General features: G+C 39.5%; 1 non-coding gene across 1 annotated transcript; it reads right to left on the bottom strand.

The window, feature by feature from the left end:
- Positions 1–9,013: 9,013 nt before the first annotated feature.
- On the bottom strand, positions 9,014–9,119 carry LOC141635889 (small nucleolar RNA R71). Its single transcript, XR_012540543.1, has one exon. It is a non-coding gene; the product is annotated as a small nucleolar RNA R71 (small nucleolar RNA).
- Positions 9,120–10,850: the final 1,731 nt, after the last annotated feature.

Raw genomic sequence — 10,850 nt, 5'->3', positions numbered from 1 at the left:
TTTTGTAAATGGATGTTCAATTTCCGTTCTCACATGTAAATCAATCTAAATCCAACTTGACATCTTATGCTTGATATTTGGATTAACAAACTGGCATAGAAAGCTCACATGTTAGGTTAACACTTTTAGATGTGCATTCATGCATTTACGCCGTTTTATCAACTCTTGCACTTAAACAACCACGATCGATCAGTAGAGGCCGCTAACGCGGGCGGGATTGGGTGTCCGATTAAAGGGCTTCCCAATACGTACCCTCACACCTTACTCAGAACCTTTGGATAGTGGATGGCCTTATCCAGGGCGTACGAGAGTCATTTTAGGCATAGAATGCTAAAAGGGGGACGAGTCCTTATCTTTAGTACCAATGTCAAACACTGCTTTGTGCTTCGTTTGAGCGAGGTATAAAGTGGATTTGTACGGGTTCCAAGCATCCCACAAATGCTTGGTGGCGACTCCGAACATCTCTACATCGTTTCGCGGCCCTTGCCGAGACGATACCGACCGATCTAAAGCGATCCGGTCGAAAGCATTTTCACGCCGCCGAGCGTGGCTTTCAAAAGACCGCTGCATGTCCACAGTTTGGCCTGGTGTGCAAGTGGCCCGTGACCACGAACCGATATGCGGCCCAAATTCGCAGACGGAGACGTGGCCCATGTCCACACAAATGCACACATTCGGGCTTGTGGTTGGTGTCACATGTAGGGAGGTGCTTGCAAATTTTCCCCTTTTCTTATATTTTTCACCCATTTAGCTCCACTTAAACCAAATCTTGCCTTTTTGACCCATTAGCTACATACAAAATTAAGCCTGCCTAGTCAAGCTAGTTTAGTATGTCTTTTATGGTATGATTTTCCATCTACAGTTTGGCCCGTAACTTTTTGTATGGAGTTGGTGAAAATTAAGTAAGGAGGAAAGAAAAAAAGAGAATTGAAAAAAGAAAAGAAAAAAAAAACGTGGAAAGAAGAAAAAAAAATGAAAAGAAAAAAGAATGAAAAAAAAAAGAATTCACGTGTACAGTGATAGAAAAAGAAAGAAAAAGTTGATAAGTGTTTGGTTTATTTCATATGATTCATTTAGACGGTGTTTAAAAAAGGAAAGTTTGTGACCGTCTAACTCCTTCTTTCTTATTCCATATTTTTGAGGATATTGTGTTTGAGTTTAGTGAGCTGTGTGCCAAATGAAGGGCACTTGTATTCTATTTTTCAGTCAGTTGAGATTCAGACGGTCTTATATGGTCCTGTTTAGGAACTAGCTTGACGCTTTTACCTCCACATTACCATAACTTGTTTTGCCTTTTCTCACCTGAACCTCACTATTCCCATATTATTTGTAAGCCCTCGTTTGTGACGGACATTATTGGTTGGAGTGTGTGCATTAGTACTTGAATTGTCTTTCATTTTTGTTGCATGCATGCTATGTAGGTCGCACTTAGGTGAGTGACTTTCTTTCCTACTCTTTTTTACTTATAACATTCACCCTTTGCTTCATGAGAGAATAGTGACCACGAGAAAGTCTGATTTTGTTGGTCTTGCAAGGTCGATAGGTCGGCTATATTTCTGAACAACTTATAACTCGTTTGCGTATTGACTGCTTAGCTATAACTGTTAGTTTTTGTTGCATTAAATTGGTTCAAGTAGACAAGTTAAGCTAGCTCTGAGTTGTCATTTCCGTTCCATTAGTTGCATTTTAGTTTACTCGAGGACGAGTAAAGGTTCGGTTTGGGGAGATTTGATACGTGCATTTTATATAGTCTTTTTAGCCTATTTTAGCACGTATTTATGTGTACTTTTGTACTATTTATATTGCATTATGCCCCGAATTGGCTACTTTGGTTCGTTTTGTCCATTTTGTAGAAATGAACGCGAAAGTAGTGGAATCGTACCATTTTTTGTCCTTTTTGCATGCATTTAGAGGAGACGGGATTTTCCTGAGTAAGATACTGCATTGGGAAGCGTGAAGGCATGGTTTACGAGGCAGTCAGGCTTGGATTTGAGCTGAATTGAAGACAGAAGACTCGATCGAGTGGTTTTGTTACTCGATCAAGTGGTTTGTACATCCTTGGTTGGTCGATCGAGTGCTTTTCTACTCGATCCAGAAGTGCTGTAAAGAGGGGTTACTCGATCGAGTAACTATTCTACTCGATCGAGTAGATTTTATGGAGTTTTCCTCGATCGAGTGGTTTAGTTTTTGCTGGCGTGGGCTTTAATTACCTCGTGAATTTATTTTAGCTTATGGACTTAGTTGTTTTTCTATTTAAGCATTACGTTACTAGGTTATTAGCATCTAATTTTCCTACTATAAAAGTTTATCTATCATTCAAGACTGCGTATTATTTTCTCCTTCACTGTAACTTTATTTTGTGATTTATTTCGCTCGGATTTGATTGTTCTTTACGCCGGATTCGCACGATTGTAATCTCTTTCTCCCTTCTTAATAATAAACTTCATTTCATTTGCTTTAATTCTTCGTCTTGCTTTATTTACTTTTTGCCCTAATTTACTTTTTATGCAATTTAATCATCGTTTTAATATGTTGAATGCTGGTTATTTATCTGCTGTTAGTTTTGATAGTATTAATAGCAATATGAGTAGCTAAATCTAATTCATGTTGGGATTAGGGGATCTACGGTAGGAATATGACGATTTAGTAAATAGGTTAGATGAATTAATTGTGAGATTCTGTCACCATAGCAATTTAATTGTATTTTACCGACTTAGTTGAGTGCACGCTTCTGAGTCACCCTTTTAATCTGGCTAAAATTAATCCTGGATCGAAAGATTGGACTAAATAGGCCTACTATGAATAGTAGACTACCCTGACGAGGATGAAAGTTAAGTTAGTGGTATTTTAGGATAGAAAGTGGACCGAAAGGACCTTTCCATATCCCTCTTGCATTAGTTTGTCTAAGTTGTTTACAGTTGAGTCACTGGACTACCGTAGTGAACCGAAAACCTAACATGACGTTTCTCTATTTGATAGTTTAAATCTATTTTCCTGCCTTTACTGCTCTTATCTTTACTTCTCTTTCCTTTAAACCTTCTAGTTTAGAAAACCAATTCAAACAACTCCCCATTTGTGACCAAATAGACGGACTTCTACAGATAGCTTGCCTCCCTGAGGAGATCGACCTGACTTCCCTAGCTATATAGTTAGTTTAGTTAGTTTATTTTTGATAGGTACACGACAGACGTATCACTCTCCATTCCGAGTCTTTATCACTTTCCTATCCAAGATTTCCTTAGGCACTTCAACAAAGGACATTTTCTCATCTATCTCGACATGCTCAGGTTCCAATACATGAGTAAGATCACTCATATACTTCCTTAATTGCGAAACATAGAACACATTATGAACCTTATCCAAAGCTGGAGGTAATGCCAATTGATAAGCTACCTCTCCAACTTTTCTAAGATCTCATATGGTCCAATAAACTTCTGACTCAATTTGCCTCTCTTCCCAAACCTCATCACACCCTTCATAGGAGACACTTTAAGCAACACCTTGTCTCCTACCGCAAATTATATCTCATTTCTCTTCAAATCTGCATAACTCTTCTGTCTATCCTGCGCAGCTCTTATCTTTTGCCGAATTACTTGTACTTGCTCCACCATTTCCTGGATCATTTTAGGTCCCAACACCATTGCATCTGTCTTATCTTCCCACTTCCCAACAAACTGGACTCCTATACTTCCTCCCATATAATGCTTCAAAAGGTGTCATGCTAATGCTAGCATGGTAACTATTATTATAGGAAAATTCGATCAAATCCAACCTCTCCTCCCATGATCGCCCAAACTCCATCACACAGGCTCTCAACATATCCTCCAGTGTCTAAATAGTCCTTTCGGTCTAGCCATATTTAGCTGGATGAAATGTTGTACTCATCTTCAGCTGAGTCCCCATTAAAGATTACAACTCCTGCAATAAACCTCTAGTTACGATCAGAAACAATATCTTTAGGCACACCATGAAGCTTCACACATATTTGATATAAGCCTTAGCCAACTCCGCCTTACTCCACGTATCTTTAATTGGAATAAAATGCGCTGAGTTAGTTAATCAATCCACAATCACCCATATCATATTATTCCCGTTTTTAGTCTTTGGCAAGCCAACAATAAAATTCATGGAAATGCTCTCCCACTTCCATTCAGGCACATCTAAAGATTGAACTTTACCTTGCGGTCTCTTGTTCTCTCTATTCACCCTTTGATATACTAAGCACCTTGCAACAAATCCAGCTACCTCCTTCTTCATCTTTGGCCACCAAAAAGTCTTCTTCAAATCTTTATATAACTTATCTCCTCCAGGATGAATAGAATAAGGTGTAGAATGAGCTTCAGTAAGGATCTTCCTCTTTAATTCATCGTTATTAGGTACACACCATCTCCCAGCAAATCTAAGACTATCATCTGCATTGATCTCGAACTTGGAATAGGGCTAAGAGCCCACGACACACCCCGCGGTCTCACGCCATTTCCGTATCCTCGGATTCACTTTCTGCTTCTCTTTGATCTTAGCATATAACTCAGGCTCAATGGTCAAATATCAAATGGAATCACCCTTCCTAATCATACAAATGCCCATCTTCTCCACATTCTCCGGCACCCTCACTCTTGACATAGCAGTGCATAGAGCATGGATAGACTTCCTACTTAATGCATCTGCCACCACATTCGCTTGCCTTCTTGATATACTATCTCCATGTCGTAGTCTCCAATCAGCTCAATCCATCTGCTTTGTCTCATGTTCAACTCCTTCTGGGTATAAATATATTTCAAACTCTTGTGATCAGAGAACTGTTAGGTTTATATACCTCTTATTAGACTCCTCTAAAAGTGAACTAATTAACATTTTAATTATTTGTTCTTTAGATCTAGTGCATGCATAACAAAATAAGAGACTTATGAGGAAAAACAATGTCCCTTACATTGTTGGTTGGTTAGAAAATATGGGCACAAGTAAGGTCACCTTCCTTCACTTGTTCTTGAGCTTAATGTGTTGGATGATCCTCCAAAAATCCCGATGTAGAGATTCTCCTCTTGATTGTACCCAAGATTATCCCTTATCTCTACTAAATAATATTTGCTAGATATTTGTTTAGTAGTCTATCTTAAAATTGATTACTAATAATCATATATTACACTAATAATATTAGTAATTTGATTGAACAATTTGGATCATGATTTCTCTAATTTTGGAGAAAGATGATAGAGTAGAGAGAAAAATGCATGTGAATGTCTTGAACATGCATGAAGAGAATGAAATAAAAACAAAAGTCCCCTAAGAATAAGAAGGGTGTACCGGTTTTGGGAAGGGAGGGGGGCCAATATATGGTCTTTCACTTTTTCCCTTTTGTTCTTATCTAAACATTAGGTGTAAGACTAGGTTAGTGTACTCATCACATATGTCATACACTATGAACAAATGCAAACAAACGAAAGCCATTTGATACTACCCAAAACCGGCTTCTCCTTATAAAATGGACTACCATTTTATTTTGTAAATTGTCACACAATATGTCACATGTAGTATGTTACATGTTATTAATTAAATTAATGCATATTTATCACATAAATATCATTTTATAAATTAATTAAGTTACATTCAACAATTTGACTAGTGAAATAATCACATAAATAAAATGGGTCATTTAATTATAATTCACAATATCTTGTAATTATAATCAACCATTCATTCTTTTCTCAATTGTTTCACAAACAATAAACAATTTTAGTAATAAAGTATTTCAATTACTAAAATAAATCTTATTTAATCCCATTACAATAAGATATCAATATTCTCTCTCACAAATGAATTGTTCAATTTTAAGGAATTGATTAACAGGTATCGTCATACAATTAATCAAATTTACAGATAAGGGCATCATCCTTTAGGTGTGACCTTAAGGGATCAACTGATCACCACCGTCCTACGACAGTAACGTCAAACTCAAGCAAGCCAATCGTTACCGATTATTGTTGATCAGTAGACTATATAATGAATCATCCCTTACGTATATTTAATATGAGATTTAATTATGATATTAAATCATGTGATCGCACTATTGTTGAGGACACATATTCCAACAATCTCCTACTTATCCGAGACAAGTGTGCGTCACCAATTCTCTTGTCCTATTTTAATCTCCCACTCAATGCAAGGTGTCTTGCAGGTCGTACTTGCAATTGATCATATCTTGAGCGGTTTCCTCGATCTGGAGTGTAACTGCCTGACCGGAATTATCTACCGTAGATACCTTCCGAGCGTGGCCACGCATTTCCAGTTCACTACTACTCGAGTGGCCTTGAGATTTCAAACAAACCTGACAAGGGGTGGACAATTCCTATCGCACTTTTCCCTTTGTTCAGCCACAGTTCCTCATAGCCCAAAATATACCCATTTGACCTCATTTATGACAGTCGTAGAGCATAAATCAAAGCCAATCAGAAATTTGTGCCAACTTAGGCGAATAGTCTCTAGTCAAAAGAATTGACTCATAAGAATACTATAGTAGCTCTTGCCACGACCAGGCTTTATGAATTACCAGAACTCTATAAGCGGTCACAGCCCGACAGAGTGTCCCATACTGTCTGCCTATGTGATTGACTAGTCATCCCATATGACTCTATGGCACTTGAACTTGCCAATCGCATCACACTCTAGTCACTTCGAGACGTCACCTCATACAAGTAACTTGGGGCGAATACCATGTCAATCCAGTTCACTTTAATGGGGTTCAATTTGTCTCTACAACCCATTTGGATACGACAAGGTAACGGGTGAGTTTAATGAAACTCAAACGATAAATGCGATTATCATTGATAAGTGCATTTTGTATAGTCTTTTTAGCCTATTTTAGCACGTATTTCTATGTACTTTTGTACTATTTATATTGCATTTTGCACCCGAATTGGCTACTTTGGTTCGTTTTGTCGGTTTTGTAGAAATAAACGCGAAAGTAGTTGAATCGTACCATATTCGTCCTTTTTTGCATGCATTTTGAGGAGACGGGATTTTCTAGAGTGAGATCGTGCATTGGGATGCGTGAAGGAACGGTCTACGAGACAGTCGGTCACGAGTTTGAGTTGATTTGAAGGAAGAATACTCGATCAAGCTGTTTTATCACTCAATCGAGTGGTTTCTATGGCTGGATTTAGTCGATCGAGAAGTTTTATACTCGATCAAGAAGTGCTAGAAATTGAGGTTGCTCGATCAAGTAACAATTCTACTCGATCGAGTAGATTATCTTGAGAAATGCTCGATCGAGTGGTTTCAGACTACTCGATCGAGTGATTTACGTTGGCGTGGGCTTTAATTAGCCCGTGAACTTGTTTTAGTTATTGGACTTAGTAGTTTTTCTTTTTAAACACACGTTAACTAGGTCATTATCTATCATCATTTCTGTGCATTATCTAAGTTTTTATCTATTATTCATCTTTCACAGTAAAGACTGCGCTTCTCTTTTCCCTTCACTGTAACTTTGTTTTCGGGGTTATTTTGCTCGGATTTGTTTGTTCTTTACGCCAGATTCTTGCAATTGTAATCTCTTTCTCCCTTTTTAATATTAATCTTTCATTTGTTCATCATAATTGCTTGTTTTGCTTCCTTTACTTTCTGCCCTAATTACTTTTATGCAATTTAATTATCGTTTCATTATATTTATTGTTAATTCAGTCATCGTTATTAGTTCTGATGATATTAATAGCATGAGTAGCTAATTTGTTTCATGTTAGGATTAGGGGATCTACGGTAGAAATGTGATGATATAGTGAATAGGTTGGATGAATTATTTGTGAGATTCTGTCACCATAGCAATATAACTGTATTTACCGACTTAGTTGAGTGCACGCTTCTGAGTCACCTTTTTAATCTGGTTAAATTTAATCCTGGATCGGAAGATTGGACTAAATAGACCTGCTATGAACGGTAGACTACCTTGACGAGGACGGAAGTTAAGTTAGTGGTATTTTAGGGTAGAAAGTGGACCAGAAGGACCTTTCCATATCCGTCTCGTAATAATTCATCTAAGTTGTTTACAGATGAGTCATTGGACTACCGTAGTGAATCGAATTCCTGACATGTCCCCTCTCTATTGATAGTTTATTTCTATTTTCTGCCTTAATTGCTCTTACCTTGCTTCTCTTCCTTTCGCATTTTTAGTTTAGAAGTCAAATTACAACCCCCCCCCCCCCCATTTGTGACCAAATAGACGAACTTTTACAGATATCTTGCCTCCCGAGGAGATCGACCTGACTTCCCTAGCTATATAGTTAGTTTAGTTAGTTATTTTTGATAGGTACACGCACGATGTACTGTCAAAAGTTTGGCGCCGTTGCCGGGGAGGCAATTGCCCTATCTGTCTTTGTTTCGTTTATTTTATCTGTCTCACGGAATTTTTATTCCTTGAGGCAGTTCTTATTTATTCTCTTTCAGTGTTGTGTATTCCCAGGTCAGACAGGTTTGAGATAGTTTCACCGATTCGAGCCGGAGATCGTTCGAGCATAGACTCCGTCTGCAAAGAGAATCACGAAAGGAAGACTTGAGTACTTTCGAACCAGAGCTTCAACATTTCCTATTTACAGAAAATCCCTCTTTTGAAGAAGATACTTCCAGTTCTGTAAGCCAACCAGTAAAGATGTCGAACATTGCTAGTCATTCGGAGCCTTAAGCATCATCAATTCTAAAGGGTTTTAATCTCCAGACTGAGGATGGGAATACATTTGACATCCGACCTTCCTATATCAATCTGGTGGAGAGAAATCTTTTTAGAGGTGTGGCAGGTGAAGACCCGAGGAAGCATATGGAGGTCTTTACGGACTACTGTTCTACTATGCCCGCCACAAAGGGGGTAACTCAAGATAAGATTAATGAGGTTCTGTTTCCTTTTTCTTTGACTGACTCAGCCAGGGAGTGGCTGACTGGTTTGGACCGCACGGCCGCGGGGGTCACAGACTGGAGACCCTTGCTCTTACTTTTTATAAGAGATATTTCCCTCCACAGCGCACTAATCAGCTGAGGGCCAAGATCACCAGTTTCAAACAGGCACCGGATGAAACTTTCTATGAAGCTTGGTGTCGTTTCAAGAGGTTGGTGAGGTCTCTTCCTCACCATGGTTTTGATCCGTGGTTTCTGTCCAACCAGTTCTACAATGGAATGTACGATGATCACAGAGTCATACTTGATGCATCATCTAACGGAAGATTCCAAGAGATCACTGACGATGATAAGGGATGGGCCCTTATTGAAGAGATGGCGAACCGATGTGCTGAGTATGGAAACCCGAGGGATGGTATTAGGAAAGTTCATGCAGTCGATAAGCAAGTTGTGGCTCAGCTGGAAGCCATGAATGCTATATTTGATAAGTTGGAGCTGCATTCTGCTGGGGAGCCTCAAACGGTCCATTTTCTTACTAGAGGGGAGACTGTCACATGTGAGAGGTGTGGGAACAACGACGGTCACACTGTTGTTGGCTGTCTTACGGAGAAGGAACACGTCCTTGCTTTTCAATAATACAGGCAAGTAGGGGGTTCCTACTATAACAACCAAGGGGCAGTCCATCCCAATTTGAGGTGGATAAGTCTAATTGTGCTCAATCCTATCCCTCCTCCGCAGCAGCAACACCCATATGTCCCTCCTCATAAGGCTCAACAAAGCTTTCAGAAGCCTTCTTCCTTTCCTACACCTAATCAAGGTGCATCATCTTCTGGTGGGGTAAGTGAGCTAGGTGAGTTGAAGACGATGGTGCAGTCTTTGACAAAGCAGTGGAAGCTGAGTGATCAACAAAAAGATGCATCTATCAAGGCTCTTGAAACTCAAGTTGTCCAGTTAGCCGCGAACCAGTCCACAAAGAAACCGGGACAATTACCGTCACAAGCCGATAAGAATCCACATGAGACGGTAAATTTAATTAATTTAACGAGCGGTCGTTCATATGAGGGACCGGACATGTTGAAATCAGGCCCGAGGAACGTAATTACTGCTGATGAATAATGTTCTGTCGAACAAAAGGAGCTGAAGACAAAGAAAGTACTCGATCGACTGATTACTGGGGGTCGATCGAGTGAAAGTGCTGAAGAAAGGACTCGATCGAGTAAAACTGCTACTCGATCGAGTGAAATTTTTGGTCGATCGAGTGATTTTGTTGAAGAAACAGCTCGATCGAACGGTATTTTTGGTCGATCGAGTAGTGTAGAAAAAGAACAACTCGATCGAGAGCCTCCTAGTGCTCGATTGAGTGAAACATCGCCTGAAAGACCTCGTTCGAGAGGAAAGAAACATTCGAAGGATTTGGAGCTTGATCCGGCTGACACGTTGGAAGAGAGGAACAAGGGACTCGAGATGCCTATCATGGTGCCCTTCCCGAGGCGTTTGCAAAGTACGAAAGCTAATCAACAATTCGGCAAACTTCCCGAACTCCTGAAAAGTTTGCAAGTTACTGTGCCATTCGCCGAACTGCTGACACAGGTACCCTCTTACCTTAAATTTATGAAATAAATTTTATCGCGTAAGAGGCACATTAACGACCATGAGACGGTAGCTTTGACCGAGGTGGGGACAGCCCTAGTTCAAAATAAGTTACCTCCCAAACAGTCAGACCCAAGTAGTTTTTCGATTCCGTGTCATATTGGTACGCATTTGATTGATAACGCGTTATGCGATCTTGGCGCTAGCGTGAGTGTCTTACCGTTGTCTCTGGCTAAGAGACTTGGTTTGACAAAGTTTAATTGCACAAATATGACTGTTCAGATGGTGGACCGTAGTATATCACGGCCGCTAGGTGTCATAGAAGACATACCTGTTAAGATTGGGAGGTTCTTTATTCCCGTTGATTTCGTTTTACTTGACAT

The sequence above is a fragment of the Silene latifolia genome, chromosome Y (genome assembly GCF_048544455.1).
Source record: "Silene latifolia isolate original U9 population chromosome Y, ASM4854445v1, whole genome shotgun sequence".
NCBI classification, from domain to species: domain Eukaryota; kingdom Viridiplantae; phylum Streptophyta; class Magnoliopsida; order Caryophyllales; family Caryophyllaceae; genus Silene; species Silene latifolia.
The sequence above is the reverse complement of the archived record's forward strand: the minus strand, read 5'-3'. Positions and strand labels throughout refer to the sequence as shown.